Source organism: Cervus canadensis, chromosome 3 (genome assembly GCF_019320065.1).
Source record: "Cervus canadensis isolate Bull #8, Minnesota chromosome 3, ASM1932006v1, whole genome shotgun sequence".
Classification (NCBI taxonomy): Eukaryota; Metazoa; Chordata; class Mammalia; order Artiodactyla; family Cervidae; genus Cervus; species Cervus canadensis.
The window spans coordinates 50,351,978-50,368,508 of NC_057388.1; the positions used below are offsets into that span (position 1 = coordinate 50,351,978).

At 36.9% G+C, this 16,531-nt stretch overlaps 1 long non-coding RNA gene across 1 annotated transcript in view; it reads left to right on the forward strand.

Annotated features, from left to right (window-relative positions):
- The window catches only part of LOC122438350, a 388,736-nt gene that overhangs the window by 289,358 nt on the left and 82,847 nt on the right, over window positions 1-16,531 (forward strand). The window contains exon 2 of the long non-coding RNA XR_006268530.1: window positions 10,936-11,050. This is a non-coding gene — a long non-coding RNA (uncharacterized LOC122438350). The remainder of the gene's footprint in view (window positions 1-10,935; window positions 11,051-16,531) is intronic.

Sequence of the window (16,531 nt, forward strand, 5' to 3'; positions counted from 1 at the left end):
ATCCAGTCCAGTATTATATTCCTTCCTCTATTTGGTCCAAGATCTTTCTGAGAATTAATTCCCATACATAATCCCAATGTGTAAGCTGATATATTAATATATATACACACTAAATTTTCAATACTTTCCCCCAGATTAACCTTCACATTTGCCCCCCGCCCCGCCCACTGGAATGTACCAAGTTTCTAGTTATTTACCCAGAAAGAACAAAGAGAGTTGGAATAGATCTTGAGAAAATCATGATTCCCTTTGCAAAGCAACTGCCCCAAAGGAACTTATTACTGGGTCTTCAAGCAACAAAGGGCCAATATCCTCAGATAATATATGAGAGGACAGATAGCTTATACTGATAAGGGAGACCTAGACAGCCTTGGGTTGTTCAAGAGCCTCACCTTTCTGAGTCCACCAATGAGTCCTCAGCTTTCTTTGATATTCCAAGTGTCATTGTGCAAATTTTTGCATGAAAAATTTAGCAAGTCTGAATACATCCTATGTTGTATTTATGCAACATGTCCATGAGTCTAAAATTTTCAATGAGGATAATCTTGTAGCTATAAGAAATGAAGTTTCTTTTAGGATCATCATAGATTCTCTGTGCTTCTCTGGCTTTAGCTTAAACTGGGAACTGAAAACTCTCAGACTGACATTTTCTTTCTGTAGATTCTCCAACGTTGCTCAAAAGAGTTCTCCAGTTCCCTCATCCTATAGCCATGTTATTTCCATAACAGTCAAGTTCAGCAACTACTTGAATTCCCAAAATACTTTGTCAGCAAGTATTCCTTTACCACCAGTGATAGCTAACAATTTGAACAGTCCTGGTGCCAGTTGGCAGGAACTCAGCACTTAATTCAAGGTCAAGGATACAGTGAACCAATCCCGTTCTAATGTGATAGCAAATGTTGAGTTCAGTCAGGAACATAGAAACCACATGACCTATTTTCATTGAAAGAATATAATATGGAAAATGTTGTTACAGAGGCTCTAGAGGACTAAAAAGGCAAACAAGAACACTGAGGCAACATAAATTAGTAAAAGTAAAAAATAACAACCAACTCTAAACCAGAAGAACAAAAGAAACATACTGGGAACATCTGAACCTGCAGAGCTAGGGCCCTAATCTCTAAGGAGATAGCACTCTTGACTGCCGCCAAGACTCCATTTTCTCAGAGGAGGAAGGGATCTCACCAAAGATGGGATCCAGACCGCTCAGACTGTCCCCCTGTGGCAAAATGAGGCTGATCTCTGATTGTTGAGTGAGGCAAACTCCTGGAACCAACTGCCCTTCTAAGGTGAAGGGATGTTGCCGAGAGGTGCTGGCAGGAACAATAAGCAAACCGGAGGCAGCAAGTCTTTCCTCTCTTCTCCAACATCCTAGTCTCCCTCAAGCACCCCCTGTTGGTATTGCCTCAAGTAGAAGAGAAATGTATACAGTTTGCAGAGTCCTAGCTTCAGAATTATAAAGCTGATTATAGAAAGTTAGGCTTAGAACTGAGCGATAAAATTAATTTTTGGCAGTGTCCTCACACTCTAACGGAGAAGGCAATGGCACCCCACTCCAGTACTCTTGCCTGGAAAATCCCATGGACGGAGGAGCCTGGTAGGCTGCAGTCCATGGGGTTGCGAAGAGTCGGACATGACTGAGCGACTTCACTTCACTTTTCACTTTTATGCATTGGAGAAGGAAATGGCAACCCACTCCAGTGTTCTTGCCTGGAGAATCCCAGGGATGGGGTCGCACAGAGTCGGACACGACTGAAGTGACTTAGCAGCAGCAGTCACACTCCAAAGTTGTGTTGTGCTCAGTCTTGTCTGACTCTGTGACCCCATGGACTGTTGCCCACCAGGCTCCTCTGTTTCTGGAATTTTCCAGGCAAGAATACTGAAGTGGATTGACATTTCTTATGCCAGGGGATCTTTCCAACCCAGGGATCGAACCTGCATCCTTTGTGTCTCTTGCATTGGCAGGTACATTCTTTATAACTGCATCACCAGGGAAGCACATTGTTAAGATCTTAATTTTAACTCATCTCCTGGTAGATTGGATTGGAATGAATTTTCATTCAATTTCAACATTATGTTTTTGCATAGTTTTTTGTGCATTTGAATTCCAAGAAGATTATTCTCTTGCCTTTGCCAACAAATTACTTTAGTATTATAAAAATCTTGGTTTATGTTAGTTTTTCTACTAAGAATTCTTTTAGGTGTTATTCTATAATATTCAGGAATTTAATGTTGTGGAGGAGAGATTGAATACTAAATTGTTTGTTTCTTTGTAGGTAATCCATTTTCCTCTTGAATAGTAAATTTAATTTTTTTTCTTAATGATCAAATCATTAACTGGGATTTGCCTGGTGTTTCTTCTTTCATTTGGTTTGAAATGCAGTGACCCTCCCTCAATGTGTATCACAGTTTCTCTTTGGCTTGGAGACTTTTTTCTCATATTCTATTGTCAATTACTGCATCATTTTTGTTTGGTCTAGTTTCTTCTTCACACATAGTAATTATCTACATGTTGGTTTTCCAGACTTTCTGTTAGATATCCATCATGTTATTTCCTGTTGTTTTGCATTTTTTTTTCTTTGATGTCTGAGAGAGCATTATATATCCTTTATATCACTGACTGCAGTATCATCTGCTCAGAGCTGCTATCTCATTTTCATTTCTTACAATCTTTCCTGATCACAACTTGCTGTCTTTCCATCTTATCCTGTTGCCTTTTAACATTATTCTTCTTTTTATGATTCCCAACTCCAGTTTCATAAATGCCATGCCTTCTAGCAATCTGTTGCAAATGCCACGTATTTTCCCTGAAATTTTCCTCTGTCCATTTATTAATTTTCAGAGATATTTTCTGCTTTTAAATCTTATATATAGACCCTGGTTCTGGGAAAGATTGAGGGCAGGAGGAGAAGGGGACGACAGAGGATGAGATGGTTGGATGGCATCACCGACTCGATGGACATGGGTTTGGGTGGACTCCAGGAGTTGGTGATGGACAGGGAGGCCTGGCATGCTGTGGTTCATGGGGTCACAAAGAGTCAGACATGACTGAGCGACTGAACTGAACTGAACTGAATTGCTTTGTTCCTCAGTTCAGTAGTGGAATTTTATTTTAAGACAGCTTCCAAAATTGTGTACAATACTCAAATTTCATATCTCCCATTAGATGTAGTCGATGGGTTGTCTTGAATCTTTTCTTCTTCTGTGACAGGTATCCTTCTCTCTGCTACATCTCAAGGGTAAATTTATTTTCTCAGCTCCCAATCTATTTCTCAGTTTCCAGAAAGATTTTTACTAGTTGTCTATGATGAAATATTTCAGTATTCCTACTTCTTACTATATGTCATTCCAAACATAAAGTGTATGTGGAAACTTAGAATTTCTTGCCAGCATGTTCTACCAAAATTATTCATGTTTCCTTTGCTGTCTTTCTAGTTTAACTTGTGATGATTATTCCACAGTATTGCCACTCTCAGTACTTCTCACCCTCCTACCCACTTCCACACCAGTCCAGGTGTTTTCATGGATTAACTCTCTCCTTCATTAGAATAGTCAGAGTAGATATTAATTCTGATTGACCTACATTAAGCAGAACACTTCCCCAACTACCCAGTTAATATTGAGTTGGCCAAAAGTTCCTTTGGGTTTTTCCATAAAATGTTATGGAGATACTCGAATGAATTTTTTGGCCAAACCAATACATTTTCTGAATAATTGAATCTGGCTGTAGACATACTTTACAAATTCGGAATGATTTTTTTGTGTTTTTCTCAATCCAGTCTCATGTGTTTCATCCCACATTCCCTATATATCAGAGCCCAAGGCGAGGATGATTTGGGTTGCATGAATCCAGGACACCAAGAGTGAGGTATGAGACAAGTGAGGTAATGAAGGATTCAAAGTAGTACAAAGTTAAACATTCTCACACTGATAACTGCTTCACAACAGGGGCACCAAACAGGTGCTTCTGCTCATCACGTTGAAGGTCTCAGGAGAGCTGTGTGGACGAACACCATGAGAGCAGTTCATGTAATAGAGGGAGAGGGTGGGGTTTATTTGCACCCCACCCCATGGAATTATGGGTCTATTGCATATTCTTTTCTGTATCTTACTTTCCACTGGACAGTTTATTCTGAGAATTAACGGTTCCACACTTCCAGGCAGCATCATCTGGCTCCTTTGGCAGCTATTTATAATGCTAGACCCTTTGGCCTAAAGTGTGTATTTTGTTCTGATCAAAGAAGAGCAAGTGAAACCGAGCCTGGCATGTAAGACTGGCCTAACTGGTTTCACAAACGTGGCCAGTGACTTGGCTGGCCCAGGTGGTGTCAATGTGGCTCCGGAAAGTGGAGGGTCAAGGCAATCTGTGGTGATAAATATGAATTGTATGATACTTTGTGCCTTATAATTAATGATAAGCTCTTGTAGAATCTGGTATTAGGGCACCTATCAGACTTTATTTTCGCTGTTATTGCTGTTTGGCAACTGAACTCAGGATTCTTAAGTGAGAGTTTTTAGTGGGAATCTAGTAGAAAATTGAGCTGATGGCTAGGGATAAGAGTAATTTTTGAAATATACATGAGTACTTCAAGGAAAAGTAAGTTTCATCTCTCCACTTTAACGTGTACCTTATAATTATCAGTAGGTCAATTTGTAAAATTACTTTAGCTGATTTATTTTTAATAAAAGGTGAACTCTGATTTATTAGTTGACATTGTATAATTCCTTGTTCAAAGTTAAAAAAGATTTATTCTCTGAACATCTAGAATTTGACATGTCTCATTTTCTGCTTATATTTTCTTGAAGGAATTGGCTGACTTTAATAACTTACAGAAAGCTAATAAGTGGTATAAAGATAAACTATAGCATCACTTTGTGGTTCTGGCTGCTTTCTTAAAAAAAAAGTGAGAAAATTTCGTTTAGCATGTCACCTGTGATATACAAATCATGATTTAGAATTCAAAGGCCCAGATAAACTAAAATATGCTCTGTGTTAAAATATTTAATTTTTAATGATATTGTTACTACCATTTGGAAGAATATCAGTCAAGAAAAATAATTATGAAATTTTCTCTCTTTAATGATTGTATATCATTTTGCACAAGAAAAGACAGTGATACTGGTTCACTCTCCAGGGTAGGACAATGGTTCTGAGTCATTTTTTAGTATGGTAGAAAGTGTATTTTGCAAATTAAGTTTTACCCTATGATCACTTACAGCAATCATTTATAGTTTAAGAAAAATCATAGGTTTCTTTGTCTAATATTCCAGTGTAGCAAAATAAACCTAGGTGTACGCACTCTGCTTTCCTTTAGCTGCTTAGAAAAGGTTATGTCTTGTGTAGAAAATTATGAAGTAAAAATAAACTTTTCCCTGAACAATTTTACCTTTACTTTTGTTTATGTAGTTGGGGGAAAGAGGAAAGAATATAGGATGGAAGAAGAGTGAAACAAGTCATGACCAAAGGGAAGAGGAAAATGAACAGTGAAAAGAAACATAATTAAGAAATGAACACTAAATTTATCTGTTAGGTGTTAGAAATCAGTATTAAAAATTTAAAGCACTTGAACCAGAGCATCGTTACCTACCTCAAGCATAGAGAAGCCCTTTATTGCATTGTTTTTAATTTTAAAAATTTAAAATATTCAAAATGTATTTCCCCCAATAGCTAGTAATTCATATTTTAATGCTCATCAAATTAAATAACATGCCAGTTATTTAGGTTCCTGGACTATTGCATTTTTCATTACCAACAAGCAATTTTTACCAAAGATGTGCTTTCTACCTAAGCAATGTAATATCACATTCTACTGTGTGAAAACAGAGAATATATGGAGAAGTTATTCTGCACATTTCCTCTCAGAATCTGATTGTAAAATGTGACCTTTACTGAAACCTGGCATTATGTACAGATATTTTGTTATCTCAATGGCATGAAAACATTTCTTAACAAATTGAAAGCAGTGACCTGTCTCTACTCTAATATATATATATATATATATATATATATGTAAATATATTCACCTATATATATTTTTATATAAAATATAGAAAGGAATCTTTCAAGCTAAGGGGAGAAGTTGGAAGAAGGGTCTCCAAATCATGTTAAGAGTAGCTTCACTGAAAAACAATGCAAGAAGTGAAACAGTAAACCATTTTCACTCTGTAATGAAAACTTTTTTAATAGATAAGATAAAAAATAATGAAGAACTTCATTTCTTAAATTCTGTTTTTTTCTTTAAAAATGTGCTTTAGCTGCACTTTATTTCACACACCTGAGTAGTCATACATCCCTTCATGTAGCAATATTTGCCTTCTAGCATCAGCTTTTAGGAAATCTACCAGGACAACTCACATGAAAAATGTATATTGCTCCAAAGAAGATTTTTTTTTAATATATATATATATATATAAACCAAATGACTTGTTTCACTTGTTAAAAAAAAACTAACAGGCTTTTCCAATTTTTTATTATTTCTGGTAGTAGAAAGAGGTTTTCAGTTATTCGACAGAAACACCTTATCTTATTCTGCAATTCTCTCAGGCAATGCGTATGCATTTTGTGTCCTTTCACAGTGCAGTTCACCTGGAGACAAAAGCAAGAAGAATTTGTTTCACTTGAGCTATTCCCTTTTAACATATGCTTTCCAGCTGACTAAAGTTATCTTCAAAATTGCAACAGTCAAAAGGGCATCAGCCATAACCATCACACTTGTTATGAATTTTTTTGTGTTTTAATGCTTAATAAAGGGAACAGAAACTTGTTATAATGTGTTCATTAACGTTCTAGCATTCACAATCGTGTACATATAGATTCCTACAATTACCTGCAAATTAGCTTTATTAAAAGATACCTGATTTTAAAATATCATGCTCATAAAAATACCTCCTATGAAATATGACCACTGGAGAAAAAAATAATTCTTATGTTGCCATTTTAAATAAGAATATCTCATTGGCCTTGCTGTTAAAAGAACAATAGAAGACTAATTAGCTCAACTATGTATTAGTCCCAGCGAGGGAACCCCAAAGCCCACAGTAATTTTGACACAGATGTATGCCACATGATACCTTTATTATATGCTAATGATATTTGACCAGGAAACATAATCAAAACTTTAAAAAAAATCAACTAGTACAATTTCATTATAATAAAAAAGAAAAGCTTTATGTTCACTAAAAGTTCTTCTAGCATTTTTGCTAATTTAATTATGTTCTGTGCATCTATTTAATAGATCCATTTAACATATTTTTCACCTGAAATCACTATTTTAACATCTCTAAATGACCACTTAGCAGTTGAAGGATATAGAACCATACAGAGTCGGCTAACAAAGAATTCAGGTTTTTATTAGTCTTTTTCCTATGATCATTACTGCATTGAATAAAGGTAATTGTGACTGCCCAAAATTTTCATCAGGAGGTACAAATTTATTTACTGTATTAGGTAGAAGGGTTTTTGGTTGATTTCTACCAGTGTCAAGAATATAGCTGGAAAATTTTAAAAATATGCATCTTGGTTTATGAGTCCTGAAAATTAAGTATAAAATCCCCTGGTCCCCTCTATGTTCTATTCCACTAAAGTTCTAAGAGGTTACAAGCTATTTCTCCTCTGTTTCCCACTGTCTATTCTTCATCTAGCATTGCTTCCAGCCTTTATCAACATTTATTGAATATGTTTATTGTTGAATTAAGGAAGAAATGAGTGGTAACTTCTGGATTATGAGGAGCTACAAAGCAGGCATTGTTTTTAAGAAATTTTCCTTATGAATTCTGTACCTTGATATCTTGCACAATTAAATATTGAGTAAAAATTATATGAGAATGATGATGGAAAATGATAATAATGATTATTGTTCTCAAGCTTGGCTTCAGCTCAGAATCACCTGGGAATTTTAAAAAATACTACTGCCTGGTCCCACAGCAATTCTGTTTTAATTGTTGCCTGGGCACTGGGGTCTTTAAAATTTCTCCAGTAGTTCTAGTCAGCCGCTAAAATTGAGAACCATTGTTATATATGATGATATAATGATATGATGATGGATATGAGGAAAAATAGAAATTCAGGACATCTACCTTATAGTCTTAATTTATGAAAATAAAAGGGTGTCTTTTCCCTTGAAAAGCCAATTTTAAGTAATAAAAGCAGATTAATTCCATTTCAGCCTGACACACCAGCACACATGGATGTACTTAGAAATATCTTAAGCTCTTTCCTTTGTCCCTTTTAAAAAGTGCTTAAGGGACCTGAACCTGTTACTCAGAAGCTCAGCCCCATTTTATTACCATGTGACTTTGGCCTCTAGATCCAGGAAATGGATTTCTGTTCTGTCCCCACATGCATAAATTCTTGCTCTGAAACACTTTTTAAATTAATTAATTTTATTTTTATCAAATTGTGATTGATATATGACATTGTGTAAGTTTAAGGTGTACAGCATATCCATTTCATACATTTATCTATTGCAATATGATTACCACAATGATATCACTTACATATGGAATCTAAAAACACTTTGAAACACTTTGACTTAACTTATGCACTCATCCTGGTGGCTCAGCGGTAAAGAATCTGCCTGCCAATGCAGGAGACACAGGTTCGATCCCTGGGTCAGGAAGATCCCCCTGGAGAAGGAAATGGCAACCTCTCCAGTATTCTAGCCTGAGAAATCCCATGGACAGAGGACCCTGGTGAGCTACAGTCCATGGGGTCACAAAGCATCAGACATGGCTAGGTGGCTTTACAGCAACAATACATTCATCCTGTGAGCAGACTTCTTGTTTGGTTTTCTCACGCTCAGGAGCCAGAATCTTGCTCTTTCTACTCTCTAGAAACTCTTTAATTTTTTCAGAAAAAGGATAGCTTTGGGTCCAAGATAACCAAGGAGCAGAGTTGATAGCCACTTACAAAGTATAATTTATGGATCTACAAATAGCCCCCATGAAACACATCCCAAAATATCCACTAAAGTGTCTCTGCTAGAGATGTTTACTTCAACTTGACAAATTCACTGAGTATTCTAGGGCTGTTATTATGGAAGCTATATTTTCCAAAGTAACAAGTGGGATACACCTTGAGAGTATCTAGCAGTAGAGGATATTTGATGCCAAACTCCCTAAATCTAACGTTAACTAAAACAGCTTTTCCCAAAGTATTCTTTTGGTCATAAAATAGGTCATTTATCCTAATGCAGGAGTTTTTACTGCATTTCACAACAGGGGAAAACAATTTCAATCCAAATGCCAGAACTGTTTAGAAAAAAATGAAAACAAAAAACTCTGGAAATTTTTTCAGGAAAAGAACAGTAGTTAAAACACAACATTTCATCTGTAATTTTTTCATTTTTTAGACTCTGTGAAAATAAGGAAAATATTTTTTCTCTCCAGAATTTTCTTATCTGTATGTTGAGAAAAATCATTTGTATTTCACAGTGTTGTCATGAGAATTAGATTAGATAATCACTCAGGATGTTACTCAGAGAAGCAGGTACTAAAATGTAGTTCCCATAACAATAATTAATATTGTTGCCAAGAATAGAAATTACTTTTCCTGTTTCTCCAGAAACATAAAACTTATTTTGCTCTTTCATTTGATAATGGACCTTACTTGTGACCTCTAAAAGTGTCCATCAGTAGTTAGTTAACCATTGGTGGAAATGCAGATTATCTTGCAGTCAATCTACTCACAAGATGATGCCTTGGCTAGAAATACAACAGCAAGCATAACTTTTCTGAGAAATAAAGGAGAATTAACAGGGAGACGTTTTCACCTATTTTAAGCTAATTTTTTAAATACTTCATTCCACAGCAGTATTGTTTCAGTTCCAACAGCTCTTCATATGCAAGTACCAGCAAGGTTAAGAATTTAATGTGGAGTTATTGTGACATGATTTTTTGACAAGAGCAATCAGCTGTTGTTAGCAAGTAAAAGTTGAAAAGACTGGATTGGTCATGTAAAAGCACTTCAGGCTGGGAACGCAATTGAGAAAAGGCAGTAGTCAAAACACTGCCAAAATGCTTCATGATATTGGAATGTTATCTGGATTGGGTCAGAGGAAATGTTGAATGGTGTCATGGTTTACAGCTCAACTTCAGATTTGGAATTTGATAATCTAAGACTTACCAAGAATCCACAAGCATTGTCAAAATAAAGTAATGGCCTTAAAATATTGTTGAATATTTATCATTTAGAGAAGAGACTATAACAAAGGTACATAATAGTTTTGCTTAAAATCACCATTGTCAAGAATAAGTTATATATATATATATATATATATTTTTAATATAAAATAACTTTTTTGCTTTATTTTTGATATTCTGAGGTTTTCATAGTGGTGTCTTGTGTGTGTGTCTTGTTGTTTTGTTTTTGGCAATCCCAGACACCTACTGAAAGGAATTGTGTGGGGATGTAAGTGGGTGATTTATGTGACACTTTACGGAAGTTCCTAATCATTGCATTTAAAGAAATTTATAAATCCAGAGCTGGTAAACTCTATTAGAAGAAGAAAGCTTGAGACAGCTTATCAGCATCTATGGTCCTTTGATTACAGAAGAGGCTACTTACTAGGTTCATGCTAAGAGGAAGGGGAACAAAGACATTAGGAGATTTTTCCTTTATTTAATTCTATCAGGTTAATGTGATTATGACTTTGAGAAAAATTAGGTTAGAAAATTAGAAAAACTACGTATAAGAGTGTTTCTATGTGCTACTCTGGAGCATCGGAACTGACCAACATCATTCATTCATTGATTCAACCAAAAAATTTATATCAAATGCTTACTAAGTAAGGTATCAGTGAATGGGAAGTCAGAGAGAGATCAAGTTGATGACTGGTTGCTAAAGGTGAATTATATAGATCATGGCAGGGAACTGTAGCCAGACTCAACCTTTCTACCCCACTTGCCTAGTATTTGACTTTGGTTTCTACCCTATAGGGAAATAGGACCTGCAAAGTGGATACCAACCTAGCCTCCACCATAGAGAGTCCTTGCTTTCAAGGAGCTCAGAAAACTGGGATTCAGAAGAAGAAGCCACACATACTTTATCCAGGTAGGTCTAAAGCAAAATGACACAGTCCAACAGGACTGAGATGCTTGTTCATAACTGTATAGCCCTCTGTCTTTCTTATGGAATGGTGAGGGATTAAATATGTATTTCTAAAACCCTGTCCTCCTGGAAGGTGGAGAGGAAGTCCCTTGCTTTCTATGAAAATGTGAGGAATGGGTTTATAAGCATTTCTGAACAGTATTTTTGCTGAAGAAGTAGGATTTAAAAAATAAGTAGGATTGCACCAAGAATATGACAAAGAGGAGAGTGGTAAAAATATTCCTTGGTAAATTTCTGCAAACATTGGAACTGAGGATGTAGGAAAAGACGGAGATAGAAAGGAGAGGCAGATGAAGTTTATGAGGGTAGGAGAGTAAGCAATGACCCTTAGATTCCTCATCTCAAAAGCTCCAGAGATTCTCATTCATGGTGCCTCTGTGGCAGGGCTGTAGGGATTTTATTGGCTTATGTTTCAAACAATGACCAAGTAATTCTGATTTAGATAGTTGTAAATCCTGTGTCAGTATCTTCTGTTCTGGGTGATGGGAAGACTTTAAAGAGTTAAAAGCAAATTTAAAAGCCAGAATTGAGGACTTCTCTGGTGGTCCAGTGATTAAGACTCTGCACTTCCAATGTAGTGGGCATGGGTGCAATCCCTGGTTACGGAACTAAGATCTCATATGCCATGTGAAAAGTGAAGTCGCTCAGTCGTGTCCAACCCTCTGTGACCTCATGGACTGTAGCCTACCAGCCTCCTCTGTCCATGGGATTTTCCAGGCAACAGTACTGACATGGGTTGCCATTTCCTTCTGCAGGTGATCTTCCCGACCCAGGGATCGAACCTGAGTCTCCCACATTGTAGTCAGATGCTTTAGCATCTGAGCCATGGTGCAACCAAAAAAAAGTATAAACAAATATGGTTGTCACATGTTGGAAAAAAATCAAGAATCAAAAGTAAGAATTAAAGTTGGAATGAAAGAAGGATAAATATCATTGACAAGGATTCTGGCTAGAGTGCATGAGCAGATGGGGCTATTACCCTAGACAAGAAATGTATCCTGAGAAAACTTTTAATTCTAAGGTAGAAGATTCAATTTAAGTTTAGAGTTGTCTATTCAGTTCTAGAAGAAATCAAAATTCAATCATACTATGATATATAAACACTAAGTATGAATAAGATAGTTAATTTGCCTTGGCTTGTTAACTCATTGAAAAAAAGTTTATTGAACCAGGCAGGGTGAGAGGTGCCTATTCTTACATTCAGCAAAAGATATTCATGGTTATATCTGGACTTTTTGTCCAATAGAGTCATCTCTGCTACACTTAGTTCTTGGATCTCCAAGTCCATTTAAATAACCAGTGGTTACTGAGCCAATGGCTTAGATGGTAAAGTGTCTGCCTACAATGCGAGAGACCCGGGTTCAATCCCTGGGTTGGGGAGATCTCCTGGAGAAGGAAATGGCAACCCCCTCCAGTATTCTTGCCTGGAGAATCTCATGGATGGAGGAGCCTGGTAGGTTACAGTCCATGGGGACTCAAAGAGTCGGACACGACTGAGCAACTTCACTTTCACTGAGCCAAGTAGTCACAGGAGTGAAGACATGTCCAGTTCACCCTGTTTCTAATAGAATGTTACCTTACCCCAATGAGTTCTGCTTCAAGTTTCCAGGACCAAATTCTGGTCTAGTAGAAGAAGGCAAAATTCCTTTATAGCAGAGCAGAGTCAAATTTATCATAGCGGGCAAATCCTGGGGTCATTTTTGGTCTTTCAGGATAAAGACTGTGGTCTTCTGGGAAAGGCTGGCACACTCCTTCGCTCCTCCATGGGTCACCAACTCCCTTACTTAGTGTTCTCTCTCAACCTGCTCCTCCCCAAAAACCAAGGTCCCACTCCTTTCTTGTCCTCTACTCCAACTCTGCCCTAACTGTAACTTGCAAAGTAAGGAACTCAGGCTTTATCTGGAAGCTTTAAGTGGTTCTCTTGGAATTGAACATGGACTACTGCACAGTAGGAGAGCAAGTACTGGTTCAAGTTCATGTCACCAGTTAAATTTCTCACTGCTTACCTAGGTAGCCTGCAGAATCAACACACAAAGCTGTGCAGATGTATAGGCTGCGCTCTCTGAAGCCACCTAGTTGGGTTGAGGCTGAGCTGTAGCCTCCACCTGACTCTTCCAGTGCATGTCTTATATCTGGGCCATGTCCACCAAGAGGGGAGCCTCTTTCTTATTTGCTCAAAGGCACCATCTGGCCCACAGGTGGCCCTAAAGCAAATCTCACCAAAGTGAGCCTTAGTTTTCTGTAGAGGGTGTGACTTATTCCAGATCCTAACCCATATTAAAACAATTACATTGACATTAAATTGCTTTCATTTAGTCTTCTAGAAGGAATAACAGTTTCTATTAGATTTGACAATTTGGGGGGTAAGGAGCAGTGATTTGTTGTTTGCTGCTACAGATTAAAATATAGTTATGTTGCTAAAGGAGTTCACAATCTAGCAGATCCAGAAAGCATATACAAATCTTTCTTAACTTACAGTGGGGTTGTTCTTAGTCACCCAGTCATGTTCGACTCTTTGTGACCCCATGGACAGTAGCCCACTAGGCTCCTCTATCCATGGGGATTCTCCTGGCAAGAATACTGGAGTGGTTTGCCATGCCCTCCTCCAGAGGATGTTCCCAACCCAGGGATCAAACCCAGGTCTCCCACATTACAGGTGGATTCTCTACTGTCTGACCCACCAGGGAAGCCCTAAATTGACAGGGCATAGCAATGAGGCTATGTCCCTGTAAACTCATTGTGCATTGAAAATATCACTAAGTTGAAACACATTCAACACACAACCTACTGAACATCATAGCTTAGCCTAGCCTGCTTTAAACATGCTCAGAAGACTTACACTAGTCTACAATTGGACAAAGTCATCTAACACAAAGTCTGATTTTATAGCATAGTATTGACTTCCTCATGTATGGACTACTGTACTAAAAATGAAAACAGAATTGTTGTATGGGTACAGAATGGTTGGAAGTGTATCAGTTATTTACCCTTATGATTATATAGCTGCCTGGGAAAGCTGCAAATTCAAAGTGTGGGTTCCACTGAATGATTTATTGCCTTAGAACCATCATAAATTCAAAAAATTGAAAGTCAAGCCATCATTAAGTTGGGGACCATCTGTACACAAATAACTAATCCAGGCAGGCAGTAAAATAGAAGCAGCACAAAGTCTTCTGTGAATTTAGGGTGAGGGATTTCTTCTGATAGAGGAAGCTGAAGTGTTCAGGAGACAGTAACAAACCAGGCTATTGAGAGGTCGACAGAATTTTAATAGCCAATAAGAGAAAAGCATGTACAGAAGAAACTCAGCCCAAAGGCGAGATGATAGAAAAACAGAGATATGAGGACACTGTAGTGCTTTTAGGGAGAGTGCAAATATTGCAAATAGAATGAGAAAAATCAATGATAAATAACGTTTTTCAAGTATAATCAGAAGAGGAGGACCAGGGGGATCAATACTCTCCAGCCCTGTGATTTTAAACTTCCTCCCCAGAACTGCCTGTGACCATCCTGGCTTCTACTTCCCAAAGCATTCCACATTTTCTGTTATGCATACTTGTGTAACAAAATAAAAAGAAAGGAAATCCACTAGCCAAATCTGGCTTCATTTTTTAGATGGGAAAAGGGTGACAAGGATGGTACGTGAGGCCTAGTTGCCATAAATAGTTACAGGTAGCCCAGGGCTAGAACCTGGGGCTCTAGCTCTTACCTGGCTTCTCATGTCTTGCTAATGTCTGGATTGCTAATGTCTTCCAGTTCATAGGGCAGTGCACTAGAAATCAGGCTGAGGTACAGAGTTAATAGGGCACATTTTGGGAAATACGGATTTAATTCAAAGGAAAACTAGGTGAAAGCATTTTTTTTTTCTCTGTTAAAACAAAATACACTAGTTTCAAACATAGAAGTTAGGTATCTCAGACCCCTGGGATATATCATGGCTTTCATTGGCAATAGAGGTACTTGGATGGAACATTTTAAAAAGCATTTTGGTGTAATGAGGCTGGAAAAGTAGGTTGCTGCCAACTTTTGGAAGCCCTTAAACATCAATCCAACCAGGGATTGGATTCAATTCATAGGCAATGCATAACTATTAAACTTTTAAAACTGTGGAATGCAGTTATTGGAACTAACAAGTTTTAATTGCTTCACTTTAAAGTCCCTATTGCTTATGTCTTTTCAGTAAGATACGAGCTTTCTCTTTGTTGTTGCTGTTGTTGACCCGGAGCCAAATTGTCAGTCTGGTTGGCTGAGTTCTGTTATTCTCTTTTATTTTTTTTTAAAAAAAAATTGCATTCTGTTTGGGTTTTTTTTGTATTTTTTGCTAATTTATAGGTTCTTTGATCTTCTTTGGATTTGCCCTGAGACTTGAGAATAGTTTAAGAGCAATGAAGTACCTAAAAATTTCTCCCTGCTGAGTGTAAGAAAGCTAAAAAAAAAAAAAAAATTGATGGCCAAGGGAGACACTTCTGTTCAAGGAGGTTTACAGAGGAAAGAGTTCTTGAGAGTAGGTGATCTGTACTTGCCTTAGAAGTTTTGATTGTGGTATTCTGCGGCTGCTATTCCACTCTCCAGCACAGTGTGCTTGCTTTGGAATTTAAATTTAGAGATTTTTTAGTTTCTACATCTGTGTCTGGGGAACCTTCCAAATCAACAGTCTGCTTTCTTTCAAAAGCTGTACAAAAAAATTACAAAACATAGTCCCAGTTTTTCCTTTATAAGTTGAATAAGGTAAATATGCACACTAGCTCAAAGAAGGCGAGCAAAATTCAAAGTTTCCCCCATCACAGTGCCAGAGTCCTTTAACCTCCTGGATAAGCTATTTTGTTATGATCTCTGAGGCAACAAGGGTCTGATCAAAAAACTCTAATTGGAATTGAAATCAATTCTTATTTATTTAAAAAATAATTTATAATATTTTAGTATAATGCTGTAATTACATTAGCTAGGACTTTCAACAGGAATAAGTAATTTTTATGTTTAGATTGTCTTATCTTTGAAAATATCACTATATGATCTGAATGAAATATAAATGTAACTTATATAGAATCAGTTTCTAAAACTTTTACTGTCTAAAATGTTTAAAAATTAATGGAAGTTCTTACAAATGCAATACAAGGATAGTAATTAAAGTGTAAAAATCCATGAATCCTTTGTGAATTGAGAGAATTCAACATCAGCCTCATATAAGGTCCTCTGTTACATTACTCAGGGTAACTTTCAACCAATGGATTTTTTTTTTAACTTTACTAAAAATTCTGAGTTCTTATTTCTGTGACTTTTCAAATGTGATATATTTTGTGTTGCTTTATTATTAATGCTATTGTTTCAAAATGAGGTGCAGACTCCTGATCTCAGCACATACCTTGGTGAATATACTTTTGCTTTGGGGCAAATACAACTTAATATTCATAACTCTTGGAATGC